This window comes from Pongo abelii, chromosome 6 (assembly GCF_028885655.2).
Source record: "Pongo abelii isolate AG06213 chromosome 6, NHGRI_mPonAbe1-v2.0_pri, whole genome shotgun sequence".
Classification (NCBI taxonomy): Eukaryota; Metazoa; Chordata; class Mammalia; order Primates; family Hominidae; genus Pongo; species Pongo abelii.
Genome location: NC_071991.2, coordinates 62,105,852 through 62,132,256, shown reverse-complemented (window position 1 = coordinate 62,132,256; position 26,405 = coordinate 62,105,852). Strand labels below are relative to the sequence as shown.

Here is a 26,405-nt window from a genome sequence, read left to right as displayed (position 1 = left end):
CTACTCTGGTAGGATTTTATAAGCTGAATGATGTGTATGACATGGTTTCCATTTCGTGAAAGCACTGAAAAGCGAGTAGCATTAACACTGTGAATTAGGGCTCTGATTAGAACAGTACTCTTAATCAAGATCCTAATCTTCCCAGATGACTGGTAGAAGAGATGTATTTCCTTCTGAGTGGCTGAATGCCAGAGTGGCAACTTATTGTCCTAAGGCTGTATATCCTATGGTCTCACCACAGATGACACAGGGATCATGACAATGCAAATCTTTTGATCAGCAACGAAGGGTGGATGATAAACAGGACAAGGATTCCTATTGCTTAGCCCGTAATGATAGGTAATTTGATGATGACAAATTTATTTCTCTTTCCTATTCTTGGATAATTCTCATCACCCCTGGCTGCCCAACAACCCCCCCAAATACACAAAAACATAAACTCCATGACTGTCAGGTATGTCTAAGATTGCTCTCCACCATGTTGCCTTAAGAAGGTTATTGATCTAAAGATGGAAACAAATCTGATTTTCTGAAATGCTATTCAACTCGTGCCCTGACAAATGTAAAGTGTCGGTGTAACAGCAGCAGTGTTCTGAAAAAATCACACGCTTTTCTCTTTTGTTTTTCCTAGTCACGATCTTCTCTTTAAAGAGTTCAAAGCATCTGTCTGTGTGATTCGGGGGGAGGGTAGTAATTAGGAATGAAAGAGGCAATAGTCAGCTTCTGGCATGTAAAGTAGGATTTTGTAATGAGACAACTGTTATGGTGAAAGAGAAGATTTTTCCACATCTCTTTGACTCCTACTTCACATGTTAGGAGCCAGACTTGGCAATTCAAATCATAGAGATTTTCTCTTTTGCCTATGACATTTTGCCAAGAAGCTTCCCACTCTGTGGTAGAAACAGGATGTGATAGAAGAGAAGCAAAAGAAAACCTTCCTCTTATTGTCCAGGGAATGGCAAGAAGGAAAACAGGAAACAGGGGAAGGGAAAGGTGGATGGTTAGAAACTTGTGCTCCAAGGTGGTCATTTTGCCTATTTGAGATTCCAGGTCAGTTCTGCCAAGTGTCTTCACCTCGAGATTTCCTGGCATGATTAGGAGGCTGGAGTGCTAAGGTCCTTGAGAGAGAGAAAGAGAGAAAGAGAGAGAGAGTTCCTAATGTGCACTCCAAAGCCTACATTGGTACCTATGTAACATGGACATGGAGTTGAAAGCCACAAGCCTGCCATGGGGCCTGCTGTGGCACTGGGATAGATGATCCCACAGCGAAAGTCTTCAGGATGAATAGCCTGACTGGGGGCTGGATAAGGGAGAGATTCAGAAAGGTCTGTAGACAGAGAGAGCTGAAGGTAGGCCAAGCCAACAAGGAAGGGTGACTAGGCCTTGACTAAACCAGGAAAAAATAGACAACTTTAGCAGCCATTGAAGTCTAATGCCAAAACTTGGGTGAACTTCAATAGGTACTAATCAATGCACACTCAAGAACCAAGATTAAGGCCACAGAGACTCCTCTTCCCACCCTATATCATAAGAATACAATAAACTATACCCCTCCCCCACGTACTTCCAGGTAGGAAAGCAATGAAGGGGTGAAAATGGGAGAAGTCTGAGAACCTGAGAATTACATAAGGGGTGGTTTAAATGACTGGATCAGAATACATTTTAAACTAGATTAATTTGTGTTTTTTGGTTTTGTTTTTCTTTCCCACCACCTACCAGGTCACAAGACTAAATAAGCTCTAAACAAAATAAAGAAATTAAATCACTTTTAAATTTCTGTGTCACAAGTAATTTTGCAATCCTGCTACAAAAACACTCAAATAAATAATAAGTTCACATTACATTGCATTTGACCCCAAAAACAAAAGATTCTTTCATAACTCAGAACTTTGCTATAAAGTCATTTATGTGAGGCTTTTGTGCATGAAGAATGATCATGACTATTTGCACTTATATATCTAATATTTTAATCTCATAGATTTATTAAGAGTGGGAAATTACATTATTTACTCACAATTCTTTCCCTCCCCACCTTTGCATGTTTCACTGTAGGTAAAGCATTCTACTCCTTTGGATTATTTTGTTTTTGTTTTTGAGACAAGGTCTTGCTCTGTCACCCAGGCTGGAGTGCATGGCTCAATTATAGTTCACTGCAGCCTCAGCCTCCCAAGCTCAAGTGATCCTCCCACCTCAGCCTCCCAAGTAAGTGGGAGTACATGCGTATGCCATCGTGCCTGGCTAATTATTTATTTATTTATTTATTTTAGATATAGAGCCTTCCTACGTTGCCCAGGCTGATCTCAAACTCCTGGGCTCAAGCAATCCTCCCACCTTGGCCTTCCAAAGTGCTGGGATTACAGGCAGGAGCCACCATGCCCAGTCATTCTACTCCTTTGATGTTGGGCTTGGCCACATCTCTTGCTTTAGACAATGGAATGTGGGTGGAAAAGAGAACATGTCCGTTTTTAGCCATCACATTTCCATTCTCCTCCCTTACTCTTCTGCCATCTGCCATGAGAATAACCCTAGGTAACCATTGGTCCCAGAATAGAAACACGTAAAACATACTAAACTCACAGACTGAATGAGAACCTCCCCAGCCCACCTGCAGGTCAGGAATATAAAATAAGTAATTTGGGAGTTTTTTCATGTCAATATTGCAGCAAAAACCTGACTGATACATTAAGCAATTAATATTTCTTTAAATATTAAATGGTTACTGTAAACACTCATATACTATTCATACAACTGATAAACCAAATAACAGATCTAACAACTTAAAATTTCCAAGCTATGGCCGGGCATGGTGGCTCACACCTGGAATTCCAGCACTTTGGGAGGCCAAGGCGGGCGGATCACGAGGTCAGGAGATCGAGACCATCCTGGCTAACACGGTGAAACCCCGTCTCTACTAAAAATACAAAAAAAAAAAAAAAAATTAGCCAGGCGTGGTGGCGGGTGCCTGTAGTCTCAGCTACTCGGGAAGCTGAGGCAGGAGGATGATGTGAACCCGGGAGGCGGAGCTGGCAGTGAGCCGAGATCGCACCACTGCACTCCAGCCTGGACGACAGAGTGAAGCTCCGTCTCCAAAAAAAAAAGAAAAATTTCCCAGCTATTCAAACACTGATTATAAACTTCTTTAATTATATGCCAAATAATCACTTAAAATCACAAATTTAATATATCAGGTTCTTGTAAATGTTTTAAACAACTTAAACTAGAGACAAAGCACTCATGCAATATTATACTGATCACCAGCACTGCAGGATTTGGGTGGTTAAATGATTGTTTCTCCATTGGATTTGGAATCTGATCACACAGCCCAAAATAATTCATCTTCAAATTACTAGAACTTAAATTAAACCTCTATTACAACTAAAATTCACTTTTGCTTCTAATCAATTGCCTTTCCTATAGATTTGAATTTTCCAATGCATGGTTTCTCTCTACAAAATGATAAATTATCTCATGTTTTCTATGTCTGCCTGTACCTAACCAATAGTCCTGCCACTCTAATATGATGGGCCGGCCTGAAGGTATAAAGGGAGACTTCTGTCTCATGAATATCTCATAATAATAAGTAGCATATCTAGTTCAGAGTTTTGCAAACTTCACGGTGCATGCAAACCACCTGAGAATCTTGTTAACGTATATACTCTGGTTTAGTAAAGCTGGAGTAGGGCCTGGATTAAGAGATGCCAATGCTACTGGCTGTTGAACCATGCAAGTACTTTGCACAGCAAAGGTGTAGGAATATCTTCTCCTGGGTGGTAAAGGATTGACTCTATGTAGCTAATTCCTCTGGGATATCTGGCTCCTTAATTTTCTTGGAACACGTTATGTTCCTGCATGGTTATTACGTCTGCTGATTAACTGTCAAACCTTCATTTTCCCGGCTATTTCATTTGACTACTAGTGTTGATCAATTGTTCTCTTTCTTGAAACAATATCTACTTCTTTGATGTTCCCTGTGTTTATTCTTTCCCTTACATAGAAATAAAGACCTTTCTATAGTTCATAAACAGGCTGTCAGGAAAAATTGTAAAATATTTTGAAAGACAACAAAAAATGATTGGCTGCCCTGTCTAGCACATTTTTCTAGGTTTCATTGTCTTTGAACTATTTTATAATTCTATAAGTTGTAGTGAGCTGACAGTAGCACAACAGATTCTTGTCCATAGAAAAGAAACTAAAGTGGAATGCACTTGATTATTGCCTTGTGGATAGATTCATTTTGCATTTGTTTGTAAATTTATCTTGGCATTCCTTATTGCTTATATATAGGTGATTCTTTAAATTCTCCTTTGACCAAGTAGTAACATAGCACTGGTTCCCTGATTAATGAGTTAAGTAAAATCTAGCCGGGCGTGGTGGCGCACTCCTATAATTCCAGCACTTTGGGCAGCCGAGGTGGGTGGATCTCTTGAAGCCAGGAGTTCGAGACCAGCCTGGCCAACATGGTGAAACCCTGTCACTACCAAAAATACAAAAAAATTAGCCTGGCGCCTGTAGTCCCAACTACTCAGGAGGCTGAGACATGAGAATTTCTTGAGCCTGGGAGGCGGAGGTTGCAGTGAGTCAAGATCGCATTACTGCACTCCAGCCTGGGCGGCAAAGTGAGACTCTGCCTCAAGAAAAAAAAAAAAATTAATGAGTTAAGTAAAATCTTCCACATGGATTTATTTTATATCTACCCAAGACAGTCATACAGATATAATGCTCTCTTTTAAAAATAGTCTTTTAGCAAGATAATTAATTGAAAAAAGCTACCCACTTTTAAAAATTACTTATTTACTAGTTTACTAATTACTTTCATTAATAAGACTTGAACAAATCTATTTGTCTTCATTATTCTCGTTTTATATCCACCTTTCTACTTACACTTTATTTAAATTTTTTTCTTTTGAGTATCATTTTGAACTTAAAATAACACAAATAATCATTTTTGATTCTTAATTTTTCAAAACTAAGCCAATGAGAACACTTTTAATTTGTCTCCTTTGCCCTTTCAGCACTTGCTCTAATACATATATATAGAGAGAGAGAGAGAGTGCGAGAGAGAGCAAGCAAGTGCTGAAAGGCAAAGCAGACAAACTATATACATAGATACGGAGACACAGTCTTGCTCTGTCATCCAGGCTGGAATGCAGTGGCCCAATAACAGCTCGACCTCCCAGGCTCAAGTGATCCTCCCACCTCAGCCTCCCAAGTTGCTGGGACTACAGGCACGCACAGCCAAACTCAGCTAATTTTTTGGTATTTTTTGTGGAGACAAGATCTCATGATGTAGCGCAGGCTGGTCTTGAATTCCCGGGCTCAAGCAATCCTCCCACCTCAGTCCCCTAAAGTGCTGGGATTACAAGCATGAGCCACCATGCCCAGCCTCTAATGTTTTTTGTTTGTTTGTTTGTTTGTTTGTTTTTTAAGAATCCTTGTTTTCTCCCAATGGAAGAATAATATTTCCTGACCGATTTAGGGTTTTTTTGGTTTTTTTTTTCTGTCTTATATCTTGGAAATGGCCACAATCCAAAGAGTTCAGGCTCCTTCTAGTGGAGAAAATTATCAAAGACCCAAATTTGGGCCTTGTAAGTCTACATGAGAGTTGGTGATGAGTGAGTGCCCCTGCTGTGGCTGTTGGTTCATTTGAGAAGTCACAGAGCTGGAAAATATGTCATTTTAAAGTCCTGAGTTCATACTGACTTTCCCAAGCATATTAAGTTGCTATGCCCTACTTTTCTTATAGTCCAGGGTTTCACTGACCTCTAAGACTTTTTACTATGTTTCTGCTAAAGAAAAGATGCTAGACTCATTTAAAAAAACACAGATATAGGTTTCCAGATGCAATGAGGAAGGGTTTGGGGAAGGGCTATAAAAGAAATATTGTATTTTACCTTAACCTGTTTCCTTGCTTTTATCTCATGTGTATAGTTATTTACATATAACCTGAGAAGAGAAGAGGGTAGAAAACCACAAGGATTCAGTGATCTCTCTTTAGAGACAGAAGATATGAACCATGAACAAGAAAAATCAAGCATTCCGTCTCAATCAATCTCCATTCCTCCGGGTTCAAATGGACCCCAGTCCACTGGGAGAAGTAAAATATTCATTTGAACCTCCCACTTGGCAGGGACAGAGAGATGTCAGTGGTCTCAAAGAACACTGGAATTGTGGCTCACAATTTCCTGGAGCTTTCTTTAATGCAGGAAATACAACTGCTTCCACTGTGGAATTTTTATCTTTGCCTGTGAGGATCAGATATCACTTGATTCTTTTTTTTTTCCACCAGGTCCTGATGGAATTGAAGGTATCGCTTGATTTTAGAGTGTTTCCTTTTTTTCCTCTCTTTAAGTCGCAGGTTTTGTGAGAACACAATTGCATCCTGCCCCACCTACAGGACTGGAATGATGTGGGATCTAAAACCTGCCTGTCAGTGTGAAACACAGCTGAAAATACAGCTGAATCTGAATTAGGAGGCTCAGGAACCCTCCTGGTCTTCTTGTAAGGCAGCCAGAGGGGAAAAAGGGGATTGGTTGTGCCTTAGCACAGAGCTCATGTGACCTGGGATCAAATCTAGACTGTTTCTCAAAGGCAATCAAACATTTAAGATCTCGTCTCTCTCTCTCTCTATCTTTCTAACACATACACACACACACACACAAACACACACGAATGCACACACAAAACAGTTAAATGCTGTTGTGTGATGATAAGATTCTTCCCAAGACTGTGTCACTAGGAAAAGAACATACTTGAATGCTTTTATACATTTTGTGGAAATACTAAAGTGTCCATTAACTGAGATTGTTATATGCCAGTCTTGAAAACAGCTTCTTCCTTACTAGTCTGAAGAAAGTAGCAGTTAATGCCAACTGACTATGAAGCAAAAAAGTGCTACATTTATTTCTGTTAACTGAGAAGTTAATGTTGCCCCCAAAGGAGATAAATTAATAATTTTTTAAAAATCAGAAACCAGGCCGGACGCGGTGGCTCACATCTGTAATCCCAACACTTTGGGAGGCCGAGGTGGGCAGATCACAAGGTCAGGAGATCGAGACCATCCTGGCTAACACGGTGAAACCCCATCTCTACTTAAAATACAAAAAATTAGCCAGGTGTGGTGGCGGGCACCTGTAGTCCCAGCTACTCGGGAGGCTGAGGCAGGAGAATGGCATGAACCCAGGAGGTGGAGCTTGCAGTGAGCTGAGATTGTGCCACTGCACTCCAGCCTGGGTGACAGAGCGAGACTCGGTCTCAAAAATAAAAAATAAAAAAAATCACAAACCAGCCAAATTTGGGAACACATTTAAATTACTGTCTCTCTTGAAGCATTTATGAGACAAATTTTGGAAACTCATCATCACAAATATAGAGGAATGGGCCAGACGTGGTGGCTCATGCCTGTAATTCCAGCACTTTGGGAGGCCGAGGTGCGTGGATTGCTTGTGACCAGTAGTTTGAAACCAGCTTGGCCAATGTGGCAAAACCCTCTCTCTTCTAAAAATACAAAAAATTAGCTGGGCTTGGTGGTATGTGCCTGTAGTCCCAGCTACTTGGGAGGCTGAGGCACAAGAATCGCTCAAACTGGGGAGGCAGAGGTTGCAGTGAGCCGAGATGGCACCCCTGCACTCTAGCCTGGGTGACAGGGCAAGACTCTGTCTAAAATTTTTTTTTAATTTTAGGCAGAGTCTCGCTCTGTCTCTATCTATCTATCTATCTATCTATCTATCTATCTATCTATCTATCTATCTATCTGTGGAGAGAGAGAAATGAATGAAAAAATTTAGAAAATATTTTACATAATCAAAGGCATAAAGGTGAAGTTAACACAATATCCAGTTGTCTTACTTTCTGAAAAGATACTGAAATTCAAGTAGGCAATTAACAAACTCCATTTATCCAATCTCAATACATTCCAGCATTAGGTAAACTTCTTCAGCAAGAAGCATTTATAGTCTAGCTAAGATTGTATATGCTTACTTCATTTACTAAATGCCTGCTATGCCAGGTTCTATGTTAGGAATGTGAATACAAAGGTAAAGAGGGGAAAAAATAATCTCTGCCACCAAGATTTCTCTTGGTCCTGTTTTACAAACAGTTCTCTGACTCTTGCATTTAAGAGCAAACAGTTCTCTGACTCTTGCATTTAAGAGAAGCAGCTTTGGTTGTGAAGGCAGCTATTATAGAAAGGGAATGATCATTTTGCCTAAATAGAACTCAGTGAGGAACTAGCTGGTGAGTAAAAAAGGTTTCTAAGCAGCCAAAAACAGATTCCACACATTCCAAATGCTAAAGTTATGGGTTGAATCCCTAGACATGGCTCCTCGAGCCTTGTCCCTGCTTTATGTACAATTCTAGCAATTGTGGTATAAAAGAATATTGGCTCCCTTTCAAAGGTAAACTTGGAAAACTTCCAAAGTTAATACTGGAAGGAGACTCTCTAGTCCAGAAGTGGAGTCAAACCATGTAGTTCTGGTCCATTCTTTCTGATTCTAGTGTGCATTGTAACTTTGTTTACAAAGTATATTTGACTAACAACCCACAACTGATAAAAGGGCCAATAGTGTTACAGTGCTGTAAAGTTAGAGGTTACCCTGAAGGATTTGATCAGGTGGTATGTTTTATAAGCTTTAGATAAATTAACACCGAAGATGTTATAGTTTTATTGCCCTGTAGAAAGTTAGCCAATTTTATATCTAAATTAGCAAATATTTTCTTTTGCTTACTGTATACATGCATGTGTGTGTGTGTGTGTGTGTGTGTGTGGTGTGTGTAAGCATTTGGAAAAGCCAATTCTTTTGTCTAGTTGTCTAATTTCCAGTTCCCTCACTAGTGGCTTAAATAAAACTTTGACACATTATAATGAATAACTTTGTTCAGAGATTTTGCTTTTAAAGTTTTGTATTTTTTTTCCCACACATTATCTGAGATAACTACCTTCAGTCCATAAAAACTAACAAGTTTGCAGGTACTTGATCTCGGTCACTTTCTTTTTAGCTCCTAGGCTGTCTGCAGAAGGAGGGAGCCATCTTAACATTTACCCCCGGAGTACCACTTCCTTGATTATTTTGATACCTTCATGGTTGGGACCGAGAGAGATTTCCGTTGATGGCAGCACCCCAGGCCTCCCGTCACCAGCCTGTCATCAGCTAACTGTCACCAGAAAGGAGAGACACAGCAAATGACCTGCCCTGGCCCGTTTAGATAACAAAATACCAAAGTCTTAATATAGTAAAATGCCAAAGCTCTGTGCCAAGAGAAATGGACCCAGGAGCCTTTTCTGAAAGAACTTTGCAATATTTATAACTTCCTTATTTTTGCTATATCTGTTACCCCTTATTTGTTTCCCTAAAACAAGGAGTAAGACTTAAAATTTAAAAAAAAGCTTATGTTGAAGGGTTATGAGAATATTTTTAACCTTTTTATTTATGTTTAAATGTTTCCCATCCCCTATATAACCAATGTTAGCTATTTGGTTTATAACTTGGTTTGCAGGCAATTTTTCTATGTATTTTCAATATGTTCTATATGTATTTTCAATATGTTCTGCTATCTTTCCAGATAAAAAGGATGTCTTTTTGAACCATTTCCCAACAGATTTTAAATGTTGGGGAATGGCATGGAATGAATTCCAGCAATGGAATACTTGGGAATTGTGCTTAACCTATTTGGAGATTCAGAAATTCATTGTTTCATAATTTGTCTGTTTGTTTTGTCTATTGTTGGAAATGCTCATGGAATACAGAGAGTGGGGAAAGGTAGATGGAAATACGGAGGGGAAGAGGGTAGAAAATAAGTCTAGAGAAACTGTAAGGAATTACCAGGAATGCCTAGTCCACAAGTCCCCAGTGAGAAAGGAGTGGGGGAGAAGAGTTTCCACTGACTTTTCAGGGCCACTCTCATGTGTGTGTTTGCAGGTAGGGGATGGACAATGAGGAAGGATGAAAAGAAATATTCTATAAGCTCAGAAGAACACAATTATCCTTTAAAAAGTGGAGTGGGGTGGAGGGGCAGCACATGGATACTTCAGATGAACTGGACAAGAATGCTGATGCTCAATGGGAATAAATTTAGAAAAAGTGCACACTTCCTCCAGCCAACTTGACCTATGAAGTGAAATAAGATTAACAAACTAATTCACTCCTTCAACAGCTATTGATCAAGCATCTGGTTTATGCCAGGCACTGTACTAGTTGTTAGAATTACAGCTATCACAGCTAATATGACTATCCCAATGGAAAAGACTGATGTGTGAACAGAGAAGTAAAACACTACTTAGGTGTTCAGATAGGGAAGCACAAAGGAAGGGAAAGTAACTCAGGGTTTGTTTGTTTGTTTTAGCATTCCGGTAGAATCTGGAAAGATTTCCTGAAAGGGCAGACATCTGAGATTAGACCTGACAAACAAGTAGAGCTAGCACCAGCCAAGCAAGCAGCAGATACTGAGACCCAGAAGCCAAAAATAGTACAGTGGGTTAGGGGGCTGATGATGATAATCCAGTTGGCTGGAGCATCAAGGGCAAGAGCCAGGGGCATAGGAAGTTGGTGAGAGATAAGGTAGGAGAAGAAAGCAGATTCTCCATATTTATATTTCAAGTAGATTTGCCTTTGGATAATAGAAAGGTTAAGGTTAACGCTAATTGTTAATTTTATTTACAGCTCACTCATTTGTGACTTGAGAAGCCAGGCAACAGGCTCACAGACTTGGTCTATAAGCATGTGGGAGAAAGAGCTGGCAGAAAGGAGCCTCACTGTCTGTTCCTGAAGATCCCAGGGCATAGAATGGCAGAAGTTGTTACAGAGGTGTGTCAGGCCATTCTTGCATTGTTATAAAAAAAAAATACCTGAGACTGAGTGATTTATAAAGCATTGGCTTAGGCAGGCAAGGAGAGCAACCAAGTAGGCAAGAACTGAGAGCTAAGCTGGGGTCCTGACTTGTCACCCAGGGTTAGGCAACAGAGGAAGTCACAACTATGGAGCCAAGTCAGTGCTGGGAGGGCAGGCAGGCAGGAATGGCTGCAACAGGGGACCAGAGGAGCCACAGCACAGGGTAGTCATTTATATGACTACCAACTACCCCAAGGGACCCAGGTCCACTCAGTGGATGGGTGCCTGATACTTTTGGAGAAATACTTACCTCTCTATTCAGGGTTAGTATAATAGGAAACAGTGTTGGCTTCCAGAGTCAGACTGCCTGCCACTTTCTACCTCTGTGTCCTAAGGCAAATTGCTGAATCTCTCGAAGCCTCAGTTTCCTCATCTGTAAAACAGGGGTGGTAGTATTCTCTATAGCATGTTTTTTTGTTCCCATTGAATGAAATAATGAATGTGGATTGCTTAGTGCAGTGTCTAGCACATAGAGCAAACTCAATATCTGGCACCTGTATCATCACTCTGGCCACAATTTTTAGTCTGCCTTAGGTGCTACGCCCTTCTGGGGACCATCACTGCCCAGTTCACTCAACTGGGATTTGGGCATCAACTTTGAGAAAGTACTCGGGGACAGAGACCATATCTTTTACATCCAAAATTCCCCTTAGCACTTAACGATCTGATATAATCAGCATTTATGTGTCTACTGTGTTAGATAGTTTATGGCAATAGACACTAATTATTTTTATTAAATAAATTACTAGAAAATGACTTCAAACAGCAAAGCTAATAGAAGGAAGCAAATAGTTTACTAATTTACATAATGAGAAAGGTTTCCATTTGCAATCAATTACAGCACCCAGCCTAGCTTAGGGCTTTGCATAAATATTTATACACTTGAATCAAGATGGCTGTGAGATACTCTGCACCTATTTTAAGTACTCAGGAGATACAACACTTACATTCATCTAGCAAATCTGAAGCAGAATTAAATGCCTTGGACTGAAATCCTTTCATAGAAGGATTCACAGTCATGTTATCTTCTTTAACTAAAACAGCATTTCAATTACAAGCTGTGGTTACAGTGAATTAGTGTATGACCCACAGGCAAACAGCCAACTAAGTAATTATAAGAAATGTATCAACCTAAATAATTCCTTGAGGGTCCTTGAGATATAGTATTGCCCTTCATTCCTGAGCCTTTTTCATTAGAGCATCTATGTATTAATATATAATTTACATCTTTTAAATTGAGGATATGACTAAATAATACTTTTTTTTTTCAACTTAAGAATTGGATGAAGTTGGACGACTTAAAATGTTTGGCACTTTAATTGGAAAAAAAAAAAAAAGAACTGCTCTGTTTCTGGGCACTGGCATTTGAATTGACATATCAACATGAGCTGAAGACCACCAACTTGCCCTTTTACAATCACCTTTGAAAGAATGTTGACCCTTATATTATACTTTCAGTGTCAGATTTTCCCTTTAAGGTTTAGCCCAAAAGTGCATGGTTATGAAGGACATTTTCTAGACTTCTTGCCTACATATGAATTTTTAAAAATATAATATTGGGCTGGGCAGGGTGACTCACACCTGTAATCCCAGCAAGTTGAGAGGCCAAGGTGGGTGGATCATTTGAGCCCAGGAGTTCGGTAACAGCCTGCAAAACCCCATATCTACAAAAAAAACACAAAAAATTAGCCAGGTGTGGTGGCACATGCCTGTAGTCCCAGCTACTCAGGAGGCTGAGGTTGGGGGACCCCTTGAGCCTGGGAGGTCAAGGCTGCAGTAAACTGTGGTCACACCACTGTACTTCATCCTGGGTGACAGAGCAAGACCATGTCTGAAAAACAATCTATCTATCTAGAGATTTCATATATATATATATATATATATAGGCAAGGCAATGTAATTACCCAGAACACCTCAAATTTGAGATTAGCAAGGAGATAATAGTGCTTGGCAATTTAATTACTCAGTTAAGAGTTCAAGGCTGAGCCCAGTTCTTCTGGCTTCTTCCTTCATGTTCAAGGCTTTGTTTAGTCAGGTCTAGGTACAACATGAGAATAAATAGGAATGTGGGAAACATGCGAAATAAGTTTCCAGCCCTCCAAGGTAGATGTTTATACAGTTTACAAAGTAATAATTACCACAATAACACACAATACTTTTGATTATCTATTATGTGACAAACACCATATTAGGTACTATATGATCCCATCTGCAATATCCCTGGTGGTAATAATAGATTCCTACAGCAATACTCCATGATATACACTATTATCTCAATTTTCTAGCTGGGAACCTCAAGTTCAGAGAGATTAAGTAACATTCCTTGCATCATAACAGCTAGTAAGAAGTAGAAGGAGAAATGTTATTAGGTCAGCTGGATTCTTTATGCCATTTTTCCTCTTAGTTAAAACAACAAACAACTTTTCACAAAGTTTTGCCAGAAATCAGGGATGGATCCAGATTTTGAGGAGCATAAAGTTTATATAATTGGGGGGAGAGAACTTCTTTAAGAAAAAGAATACAAGATATCTTTTTTTTTGAGACAGAGTCTCATTCCGTCACCCAGGCTGGAGTGCAGTGGTTCATTCTTGGCTCACTGCAAGCTCCACCTCCCGGGTTCACGCCATTCTCCTGCCTCAGCCTCCTGAGTAGCTGGGACTACAGGCGCCCGCCACCACACCTGGCTAATTTTTTGTATTTTTAGTAGAGACGGGGTTTTACCGTGTTAGCCAGGATGGTCTCAATCTCCTGACCTCATGCTCCACCTGCCTCAGTTTCCCAAAATGCTGGGATTACAGGCGTGAGCCACGGCGCTTGGCCACAAGATATCTTACTTTCACAAATTTTACAAAAATATATAAGCTTGCAAACACATTGTAAGATCCTTCCCCTGTCACTTGGAAGGAGCCAGGGCAAGTGACACCTAAGCTTCATTAACATCATAGAAAATCCGACTCTGCTGGGGACTCAACCCTTCAAGTTACCTTTTCTTGGCTGAGAGAGTGAGAGAAGGTGCTTTTGTGATGCAACAGGACATTTTGATAGCTTTAGACATCTCCTCCCACCCCCAAACGTATCCATTGCTGAGGAAACTCAGATGCTGCTGGGAATTAGGATGCGTGTTGATCAGAGCCTTCAACACATGAGGGTACTCTTGAGGGGAATGGAAGTGAGAAGTTGTCTTTTTGCATCCCAAGTCCAAATGAGTCAAATTTGTTTGATGGACTTTGGTGGCCTAACTCAAATTAGGCAACAGGAAAGAGCAGTGAGATCCTGGGAAATCTTTACCATGAAAACAGGAAAAAGGCAGGCTAGGAGGTCAGCTGGGAAAAGTGAACCTTGCATCAGTCAATCTGCTCTCAACACAGCCATCTTGAAGGCAGGTTTGGGGCCCAAGGAAACACCTACATGAACCATAAGAGTTTGAAGGTGGTAAGGCTGGGCCATTTTTGGTGTTGACCCATTAGCCAACAAATTGTACATCTCTCCAAAGAGTACATCATAAGGAATGACCAGAGCCTGTGCTGGCATCTGCAATAATCCTGGTGGTAATAATTAGAGCAAGTGGCCCAGCTTGAGCCACGGTTATTTGGCTTACCCTATTTAACAGTAACCTTGAGGTTCAGCTTCAGCAACAGTAGCCACAGCATGGATGGTCACAGGGCAACGGGAGTATGGCCTGGTTAGGGCACACATCTCCAAATGGCCAGTATTATAGGAAAGGGGTCCTGATCCAGATCCCAAGAGAGGGTTCTTGGATCTCATGCAAGAAAGGATTCAGGGTGAGTCTGCAGTGCAAAAAAGCAAGTTTATTAAGAAAGTAAAGTGGTGAAAGGACAGCTATTCCATAGATAGAGTAGGACGTTCCTGAAAGTAAGAGAAGGAACGCATCCACCCTAGGCACAATGCTTGTATATGTGAGGAGATGTGTTCTGCTACAAGGGTTTGTGATAAAGGATTGATTTTCTTAATTACTATATTTTGCAAGGATCGACATTATTATTATTATTATTTGAGACGGAGTCGCAATCTGTTGCCCAGGCTGGAGTGCAGTGGTGCAATCTCAGCTCACTGCAACCTCTGCCTCCTGGGTTCAAGTGATTCTCCTGTCTCAGCCTTCTGAGTAGCTGGGATTACAGGCACGTGCCACCACGCCCAGCTAATTTTTGTATTTTTAGTACAGATGAGGTTTCACCATGTTGGTCAGGCTGGTCTCGAACTCCTGACCTTATGATCTGCCTGCCTTGGCCTCCCAAAGTGCCGGCGGATACTATTATCTTTAAAGCAAAATTAGGAATGCCTTTGTTCTCCAGATATCAGGATACTGGACACTCCCAAGTCTGGGTCTGTTTTGTAAACAATATTAATCTCTTTCCTTAACCATAAATATCTAGGGGCTAGGAATGCCTAACTTTCTGAGAATGCAGCCCAGCAAGTCCCAGCCTTATTTTCCTAGCCCTCACTCAAGATGGAGTTGCCCTGGTTCAAACTCTGACTTCCTCTGACATATCTCCCCCCACCCTTTACAAGAGGACCCTTAATCCTAAGGGTTGCAGAAGGATGAAGATCCATCTTCTGCAACTTCTTCAGGCTGAATAGGGGCGATTATATTCCTGCCTAACTATTAGGGTCTCTTGCATTCGGGGTAGAGAGAATCTCAGTCAGAGAGCATTGGTATGGTGAAGGACATTCATAACTCCAAGTTCCGACAAAAGGTGATATGTGGAAGATTAATAAGTGTCCAATTTAAGAAAGCATTGAGTAAACTTGTCTTGCATTCCTACACAAAGAGTACAACCACAATATATTCCACAACAGCAAAGTAAAATAAGTAAAATCATTCCAAGTAAACTAAACAGGAAGGCTCTCCAAGAGCCGGGCAGTTGTTGGAACCAAGCTGATATAGGGTCGACTGACAGTGCATCAATGGCAGAGATATGAATGTCTAAAGCTTTCATATCCCGGATAATATTATGTGAATAGTCTGAAACATACTCTCACTTGGTTTTGATCAGAGCACAAGTTCCCCCTTGGGCCTCTGTTAAAATCTCCACATACCCAACAGTTTGTCTGATTAGGTAGAGAGGCTAAAGTCTATGCCCACTCGGTAAATAAGTTACTCTCTGCATGATTCCAACTTATACCCAAAAGTAGGATGCCAATCTATATCTTTATGTTATCCATCCCTTCCATTTCTTCTGAACAGGAGTCAGAGGTCACTGATTGGCTCACAGGAATAAACGAGATCACTCTCTTGTGTTCCATAGGCCTGTGGGACTTTCTAAGAGACAGGTTTAATTCAAGATAAGTGGACCCAGCTGTTTTTTCTCAGAAGTTTAACTGCAGTTGGGGTACTAAGGAGAACTTAAGAGGGTACCTTCCATTTCGGGGAAAGTTAATCTGCTAGGGATCCTTCCTTCCAAGTTTTTAATAGGACCCAGTCTCCCGGCTGGGTTGTAACAAGATTCTCTTCCTTAGTGGGGGAAGGGAGTCTTCGGTTTCCATAATCAAGGAGTGTGCTTTGCACTTGTCCTAAGTTGATCACATAATTCTGTAGCTTGAAAGTATCTATGTCTATTAGGAGGTGTGTAGTTAAGAAAGGCCTTCCATATATTATTTCAAAAGGGCTGAGCTGCAGATTTCCCTTAGGGGCCACTTGAACCCATAATAAGGCTACAGGTAATAAAGACAGCCAGGTTTCTGATGTCGTAGTTTAGCAAGAGTCCTTTTTAGAGTTTGATTAGTTCTTTCTACTTTCCCCGAAGACTGTGGCCTCCATGCAAATGAGGGCGGTACTGAATTCCTAGGGCTGAAGATGTGTTTGGGGTAATTGTCACTGTGAAATATGGGCCATTATTGCTCTGTAAGCTCTTAGGCAGCCAAAATCTAGCAATTATTTCCTTTAGTAGGAGTTTAGAAACCTCAATTGCCTTTTCAGGCCAGGTAGGAAAAGCCTCGATCCAACCAGTAAAGGTGTCAACAAATACTAATAAATAAACACTTTACATGGGGACATCTGAGTATAGTCTATTTGCCAGTCTTCACCAGGGTACGTTCCCCTATGCTGAACAGGCCTTACTAGAGGAGGAGGTAAAGACTGGTTTTTTGGGTTATTCCGGGCACACAGTTCACAGGCCTGAGTTAGTTACCTGCTTTCCACTTTTATGTAAGCCTTTCCTATTAAATACCAAGACATTAATTGAAACAGGGAATCTCTTCCCAAATGAGTAGAGTCATGCAAATGTTTAACTATTTTCCACTGATTAGCACCTGGTATTAGCAGTTTTTTATTCTGTTTCCCTGGTGCACAAAGCTACTTCCATCTGTAAACCATTCTAACTCAGGATTATCTAGAGGATCATCTTTTAAATCCGGACAGCTGGAGTAAACTTCCTCCATAACTTGTATGCAAGAATGATCTAGGGTACCTGTGGGTTCAGGCAAATAGGTAGCTGGATTCAAAGTTTGGCTTACTTAAAGAATTATATCAGGATGTTTAGCAACAAAGCCTGATATTTATTCACAGGAAAGGAGAAGGAGCAATTTCTTGTCTGCTTTATGATTTCCAAAAGATACTACTATTTTCAGCTGAGTTAACAAATCCCTTCCCAACAAGGAGTGGGGTATTCAGGAGAAAACCACAGTCCCTGAAGAGGAGCTTACAGGATAGGTAAATGTCATCCATGAGCTTGTCCATCTATCCCCATGACTATACAGTTTTGGGGTGACAGAGGTCCATTATAATGGGTCAAAACAGAGTATGCATTCTAGAAGGAAGTTAATATTCTTACCTGCCACATCAAGAGTTACCGAGGCTCCTCCGGAGATATGGCTAGTTGTCCAACAGAAGCTGTGGCAGAAGGTCTGAGGCCCCATCACTCTTGGGCTTGCCTGGCTATTTCTGCCATCATTGGTTCAGGTGCTGATGGCTCCCTTCAGAACGCTGGGCAATCCTTCTTTCAGTGGCCAGTTTTCTTACAGTGTGCACACTGATTCATGCCCAAGGCACGGTGACTTGGACACCCAGCTTTGGGTTTCCTACCTTTCAGCTTCCCTTGTTCAGGCCAAGAGCCAGGAGGGCAATCCCATGTGGGAGGTGAGCTTAAGGCTGCAGCCAAGAGCTGCACCTTGTGGGAGGTCCTTCTTGCTCTTTCTGCTTCCTCTACTTTGTCCTTGTTATTGGAAATGTAAAATGTCATATCCAAAAGCTGTTCTAGGTTAGGCACAGTGGCTCATGCCTGTAATCTCAGCACTTTGGGAGGCCAAGGTGGGTGGATCACCTGAGGTCAGGAGTTCGAGACCAGCCTGCAACATGGTGAAACCCCATCTCTACTACAAATACAAAAAAATTAGCAGGGCATGGTGGCGCATACCTGTAATTCCAGCTACTTGGGAGGCTGAGGCAGGAGAATCACTTGAACCCAGCATGCAGAGGTTGCAGTGAGCCAAGATCATGCCATTGCACTCCAGCCTGGGCAACAAGAGTGAAAATCCGTCTTAAAAAAAAAAAAACCAAAACCTATTCCATAGGAATTTGGGGACCCATAGCTGCTTTTTGCAGTTTCCTGTGGATATCAGGGGCAAACTGGAATATAAAATGTACTCCCGAAGGGTTTGTCCTTCCCTTGAGGCAGGATCAGTGTTAGTATATTTCCTGATTGCCTCAACTAAACCCCCTTGAAACAAAGCTAGATTCTCGTCTTTGCCCTGTGAAACTTCCTTAACCTTTTCATAGTTAACAGGCTTTTTCATACATTTCTTAATCCCTTCCAACAAACAAGAGACCATATGATCTCTACTCCCTAAGTCCTCACTGCATCTTTGGTAGTTCCACCCTGGATCTTGATCTGGAACTGCTATACCTCCTGCCTGATATATATCATGGTTAGGGTTACGAGCCAATACCTCATCTGCATGGGTCCTAGCTGTCCCCAAAATGTGTTGTTTTGGCTGGGCACGGCAGCTCACGTTTATAATCCCAGCACTTTGGGAGGCCAAGGCAGGCAGATCACCAGGTCAAGAGACTGAGACCATCGTGGCCAACATGGTGAAACCTTGTCTCTACTAAAAATACAAAAATTAGCTGGGCGTGGTGGCACGCACCTGCAGTCCCAGCTACTCGGGAGGCTGAGGCAGGAGAATCACTTGAATCCAGGAGGCAGAGGTTTCGGTGAGCCAAGATCGCACCACTGCACTCCAGCCTGATGACAGAGCAAGACTCTGTCTCAAAAAAAAAAAAAAGTGTTGTTTTTCTTCCACTGTACAACACAGAAACAACAAAACATGCTGATTCTGCCAAGTTAAACTACAGGTGAGAGTTAATTTCTCAAACTTATCTATGAATTTTCCTGGATCGTCAGAGAAATGACCAAACTTCTCTTTACATACAGCCAAATCAGACATAGAAAAGGAAACATACTCTCACAGTGCTCTGGTTCAAACACCTCTGACACCAGGGCTTCAGAAGGTCACTGGGTGTCTTACTTAACACTGCATGAGCAGCACGTTCTGGAGTCACAGCATGGGAATGGCTCTGTGGAACCCTTTAGCCCCAAGGGGGCGCACTGAGTTTGGTGTTTGCCAAGAGGAAAATAATAGCTAGAAGAACAGACACCTGGACATGTTTCGGCACCCCCTGGGGCTTTTTGGAAATACTTGGGAAGGAAAACTCAAAAAAAAAAAAAAAAAAAAAAAGACGGACTTCCTGCAGTCAAGCATGCACGCTAAATTGGATAGTAAAAGGACGTGTGACTGGTAAGGGTCATATAAGGACATGTTTTTCCAGGTCACTCTGAATACTTCTTTGCCTCCACTGGATCTGTTTCTTCCTTGGGCTCTGATTTCATAATCTGCTTTTGCTCATTTGTTTTATTTTCCTTGGAGACCTCATCCTGCATCTTCAATGACTTACTGGACATTTTTATATGTACATTATCTCCAACTCAGTTTGTCTGAAATCCACCTCAACCAAAAATCCTTACAAGTCAATAAGAAAAAAAAAATCCAAAAAAAAAATGAACAAAAATATAAACAGGCAATTCACAGAAGAAAAAATACAAATAGTCAATAAATGTATGAAAACATGCCTAATCTCATTAAGAATTTTAAAAATAACAAGGAGGTGGGAGGATTGCTTGAGACCAGGCGTTTGAGACCAGCCTGGGCAATATAGTGAGACCCTGTCTCTACAAAAACAACAAAAAAAGAAAAATTAGCTGGGCATGGCAGTGCACACCTCTAGTCCTAGCTACTCAGGAGGCTGAGGCAGAAGGATTGCTTGAGCCCAGAAGATAGTTAGCAATAATTGTGACACTGTACTCCTGGTGACATAGTGAGACCTTGTCTCAAAAATAACAACACTGAAAAGTCTTTTCTTTTTGTATGTCATATTGATAAAGATTTCCAAAACCTAGGATTCTACTGTCATTATATATATATATGTAAAGCTCCTTTTAAAAAGTGATCCCGGCCGGGCGCAGTGGCTCAAGCCTGTAATCCCAGCACTTTGGGAGCCCAAGGCAGGTGGATCACGAGGTTGGAAGTTCGAGACCAGCCTGGCCTGGTGAAACCCCATCTCTACTAAAAATACAAAAATTAGCTGGACGTGGTGGCACACCATCTGTAGTCCCAGCTACTAGGGAGGCTGAGGCAGGAGAATTGTTAAAACTCAGGAGGCGGAAGTTGCAGTGAGCCGATGTTGTGCCACTGCACTCCAGCCTGGCAACAGAGTGAGACTCTGTCTCCAAAAAAAAAAAAAAAAAAAAGTGATCCCAATATCTCCAAGCTTGTTACCAGCTTAAATCTGTTAAATCTTTAGGTGCTTTTAAAAGTACTAAGGCAGTTCAAATAACATTTATTGCTCAAATGTACAAAAGCCTCCATGGCCTCATAGTTGTTTTTTAAAAAACAATTTTGTTGAGGTATAATGGACGTACAATAAACTGCATATATTTAAAATGTACAATTAGATAATTTTTGCACCCATTAAATCATCACCACAATCAAGATCATGAACATATCTGTATCCCAAAATGCTTTCTCTATCTTTTTTTTTTTTTTGAGAGAGAAAGTCTCACTCTATTGCCTAGGCTGAAGTGCAGTGGCACAATCTCGGCTCACTGCAACCTCTGCCTCCCGAGTCCAAGTAATTCTCATGCTTCAGACTCCCAAGTAGCTAGGATTACAGGCAAGCACCACCACGCCTGGCTAATTTTTGTACATTTAGTAGAAATGGGTTTTCACCATGTTGGCTAGGCTGGTCTCTAACTCCTGGCCTCAAGTGATCCACCTGCCTCGGCCTCCTAAAGTGCTGGGATTACAGGTGTGAGCCACTGCACCTGGCTTCACACCTCTTTTTAATCCTATCTTCTTATTCCTCCTTTTCTTAAACCCATGTCCGAGGCAACCACTGATTGCTTTCTGTCACTAAATATTAGTTTGCATCTTCTAGAACTTTCTATAAATGTGTACATTTATAGAATGATACAATGTGTACTCTTTTTGTCTATATTATTCTACTGAGCATAATTATCTTGATATTTATGCATTTGTTGCATGTTCATTCTTTCTTATTGCTGCAGAATATTCCATTATATGGATACAGTCCTTTTTTAAATCCCTTTGCCTACTAATGGATAGTGAGTTGTTTTCAGTTTTTGGGTATTATAAATAAATCTGTTTGAACATTTATATACAGGTCTTTGTAAAGACTTATGCTTTCATTCCTTTTGGGTCAATACCTAGGAGTGGAATAGCTAATTCATATAGGAGGCATATTGTATAACTTTAGGAAACTGCCAAACTGTTTTCCAAAGTAGTTGTACATTTTGCATTCCCATTTGGCAGTGTATGAGAGTTCCAGTGCTTCCATATTTTCATCAACACTTGATATGGTCAAGTGTTTTAAGTTTAGACATTCTTTTAGGTGTAAAGTGGCATCTTACTGTGGTTTTAATTTGTATTCCCCTGATAAATAAAAATGTTGAGCATCTTTTCATGCGCTTTTTTCCTATCTATGTATATTCTTTGGAGAATTATCTCCTCAAATCTTTGGCCCATATTTTCCTCAAATGGTTTGTTTTTTTCTTACTGAGTTGAGACTTCATTATATGTTCTAGATACAAGACTTGTATCAGTATGTGATTTGGAAATATTTCCTCCCACACTGTAGTTTGTCCTTTCATCCTCTTAACAGTGCCTTTTGAAGAGCAGATGTCCTTAATTTTCACAAATCCCAAATTATCAGCACCAAGCTCAGAGGGGCATGTAAAGGTAAAGGGAGACTATATAGAGAAAATATGTAACACAGTGATTGGTGCATAGTAAGTGCTCACTAAATGGTAGTTTTCGTCTATTTTACTGAAGGAAAATATGGCTTAAATATTCAAAGCTAGTTATCAGCTTAAATCCCTCATTTTCTTACTTTATATGATTGTGAACTTTGTGGGCAGGAATTGGGGATCAAGGCAATTTTCTGGGGCTCTTTCCATACGTGAACATTCACAGCCATGGGTAATTCTCTTTTGTTGGCAATGATAAAATTCTATTTGCTAGACAAAAGCATATACTAAATAATTTCAAAGCATTTTATTTTAAGAGATATAATCTAATAGAAATAGTGACAACTATTTAACATTAATCTAAATAATACTGAAATAAAAAAGCAGACCAAACTTGTATTTTCCATTATTGGTTGTTATGATGAATGTAAATGAATTATTTCTAGGAGGCAAATCACTGAGTGTCAATTGTATTTATCAAGAAACATTCACTCCTATTCAAGTTATTCTTTTATGTCACATCAAACTCCTTTTATCTTTTATCACAGTCATTTTCTGACAGTTATGTGATAAAGCTATGGTAGCTGGTGAAATAGATAAAACAAAACAAAACAAAAAGGTAGTAAAATGGGCCGGGCACGGTGGCTCACGCCTGTAATCCCAACACTTTGGGAGGCTGAGGTGGGCGGATCACGAGGTCAGGAGATCGAGACCATCCTGGCTAACACGGTGAAACCCCGTCTCTACTAAAAATACAAGAGAATTAGCTGGGCCTGGTGGCGGGCGCCTATAGTCTCAGCTACTCGGGAAGCTGAGGCAGGAGAATGGCGTGAACCCGGGGGCGGAGCGTGCAGTGAGTCGAGATCATACCACTGCACTCCAGCCTGGGCGACAGAGCGAGACCCCGTCTCAAAAAAAAAAAAAAAAAAAAAAAAAAAAAAAAAAAAAGGTAGTAAAATGGACAGAGTAGGAAGCATTATATATTACCCTTGAGTCCTGAAGAATAAAGAGAATGTTTATTCCCCAGTCACGCCAGGGCAAAAGGGAGTAATGACAATTTGTTTTCACTGAGAAGGGAGGCATTGCTGAACAATATGTGCCAATCTGGGTGCTAAATGGTATTAATAGTTTAGAGTTGAGTTTTGAAAATCCTACCACTAACCTACTGCCCTACCAGGCAGGGTACCCAAGTATAAAAGCCACCCGTAGACGTGAGAAGCAAGAGTCAGAAGGGAGAAAATACCATTTTATGAACAGCTAGAGAAGCACTCACAGCCCCTCAAGGCAGAACTCTGGCAGAGCCAGAATGGAGAATGCAACTCGGCAGACAGCCTCCCTCCCTGGCCAGCACCCCCTAAAACAGAAATGGCCGTGTCAGAGGGGCAGAGCTCAGCCTGACTTACACATCAAATTGCAGGCTGGAAGAAGCTCAAATAAATAGACCTGCCCAACAGATACAGGCCATGCCTGGGCATTTTTCAACTTCATAGAATTAGATAATGAGTGATGAGTGTGGGTGCCGTTCTTTAAATGCATAGTGACCCTACCCACTAGTAAAATGGTATCCAATGACTATTAGGCTCTGACCAATTAGATTAGCAGCTACTCCTTCCTTGGGGCAGAGCTATTTCGAGAGGTAAAAGGAGTGGATGTCTGGGAAAGAAGCAAAATGTTTTGGCTGGTTAAGTGAGAGTAGGCAGACATGCTCCTCTTTCCGCCCATCCACGTTCCCCATCCCCTCCCCCATAAGGAGCACCTTTTGACATGAGCAGAAGTATTGAAGCTGTGACACTTGGTGGAGAAAAGGGTAGTTAATGTCCCAGTGGACTAAAAATTAGAACCTGAAATTTAATCATGCTTCAACCGCATGCAAAGTGACTTTGGAAAAATGGCTTAGCCTTTCTATGATTATATTCCCATCCTTAAAAAGAGAAATACATGTAAAATATCACAAGAAATAATAAATATGCAAATATCCTATGAACAATAAAATAATATAAAATATAAGGAAGATTGTTTCTGATGGAGCAGATATATACTAGGTAGGAGAAAATGTTAATTTGTGATCTGAGAAAAAAGAAGAGACAAGAAATAAGCAACTACTGGACCATGCAGTTTGAGACTGATAAAACTGGGATATTCCCAAGTATGAATTTTTAAAAAGGAAATAACTGGGAGATAATTTAGATTCTGGACTATAAACAATGTCAGAATCATAAGCTTAAAGTGACATAAGGATGGTGATGTTCATTTTTAGAGTGGTAACACTTTGAATGATATTCCTAGTTTCCATGTTTATTGCCCTTTTTTTGCTAATCATTCATTTGTTTTGGTTTTTGTATATAAACTAAATTTAATATAAATAAACTTAATATTATATAATTAGATGATTAGATATGCAAAATGCATAATAGCCATGTACCTAGCATCTTGCTTAAGAAAAATAAAACACACATTACCCAAAGTGTCGAAGCTTCAAGTGAACTCATCCTAAAATTCACCCATCTCCCTTCCTCACATGGCTAACCATTATACTAATTTGGTGTTTATCATTCACATACTTTTTAAAAAATAATACTTTACTACCTATGCGTCAATTTCTAAACAATACATTAGTTTACTATTTCTTACACTTCAACACCATTTTAATGGCTTCATAATGTGTGCATCTTTATGCATCTTACTTTCTTTCCTCTATATTATGTTACTGAATCTATGTTTATTCCTGTGGCTCTAACTCATTTTTTACTGCAATATAATTATGGTACAGTGTGCCTTCTTTATTATTTTCCTATAAGTGGACATTTAGATTGTTTACTACCAAAAAATACTGCCATGAATGTGCTATTCCCATATATCTCTCCTTGTAGGTATGCCCAGTCTAGGTGTGAAATTGCTTAGGGAGTATGCATTGTCAGCTTTACTAGATTTCGTCAAATTGTTGTCCAAAGTGACTGTACCAAATTATAATATTGCCAGCAATGGATAAATGCTAAATATCCTTAGTAATATTTGGTATTGTATCCCTGTAGAATTTTGGTCAATCAGATGGATGGATGGATGCCAAAACCTAACTCATTTTGTTTTTTTATATTTATTTTGAGTTGAGGTCTCGCTCTGTTGCCCAGGCTGGAGTGCAGTGGCGCGATCTTAGCTCACTGCAACCTCTGCTCCCAGGTTCAAGTGATTCTTGTGCCTCAGCCTCCCGAGTAGCTGGGATTAGTCACCCATCACCACACTCAGCTAATTTTTTTTTGTATTTCTCATAGAGACAGGGTTTTACCATGTTGACTGGGCTGGTCTCGAACTCCTGACCTCAAGTGATCTGCCCACCTCAGCCTATCTCATTTTGGATTTAACATGCACTTCTCAGGTTACTAGTGATGTTGAACACATTTTTATATGTTTATTGGTCATTCCAATTTCCTTTTGAGTACATTTTCTAATTATTTATTTTGTCCTTTTTTAAAGATGTTTTTCTTATGGACTTGTAAGCATTTTTTATATATCCTAGATACTAATTCATTCTCAGTCACATGTGCTTCTGGGATCGCAAGACTTTATCAGGACATGATGCATTATATTGTTAAGACATGGTCCAATATGCCAGGATGCATAAAATATGAAACTTCATACACAGACAAACTCACTGTTGGTAGTACTGTTATAAAAACATAGTAATTCTGATAAATTCTATTTCATGCATTTCCCCTCAAAAATGAAGAAAAAGTTGCATTTATAATTTTTAAAAATACGCCAGGCACAGTGACTCACGCCTGTAATCCCAGCACTTTGGGAGGCCAAGGCGGGTGGATCACTTGAACTTAGGAGTGTGAGATCAGCTTGGGCAACATTACAAAACTCCGTATCTACAAAAAATACAAAAATTAGTTGGGCGTGGTGGCACACACCTGTAATCCCAGCTACTTAGAGGCTAAGGCAGGAGGATCAATTGAGCCTAGGAGGCGAAGTTTGCAGTGAGCTGAGATCACATTACTGCACTCCAGCCTGGGTGACAGTGAGATCCCATCTCTAAAAAATAAAAACAGCTATAGTAAATATAATTTGTATACCATAAGGTTTACCCCTTTACAATATACAATTCAGTGGTTTTTAGTATACTCACAAAGTTGTGCATTTATCACCACCATCTAATTCCAGAATGTTTTTATCACTCAAAAAAAAAAAAAAAAAGCATACATATAAGTAGCCAATTCTCATTGCCTCCTTACCACCCCCAATC

General features: G+C 40.4%; 1 protein-coding gene across 5 annotated transcripts in view; it reads right to left on the bottom strand.

Moving 5' to 3' along the window:
- The window catches only part of HYCC1 (hyccin PI4KA lipid kinase complex subunit 1), a 201,170-nt gene that overhangs the window by 162,264 nt on the left and 12,501 nt on the right, over nt 1–26,405 (bottom strand). For 2 of the 5 annotated variants that reach the window (XM_054559073.2, XM_063725583.1), the window contains exon 1: nt 17,675–18,205. The exons of 1 other annotated variant lie outside the window; for it this stretch is intronic. The gene's annotated coding sequence lies outside the window, so the exon portion shown is untranslated. Of the gene's footprint in view, nt 1–11,133; nt 11,257–12,464; nt 12,543–17,674; nt 18,218–26,405 lie in introns of those variants that run through there. 2 more of the 5 variants (XM_054559075.1, XM_063725584.1) reach the window with 2 other exon arrangements.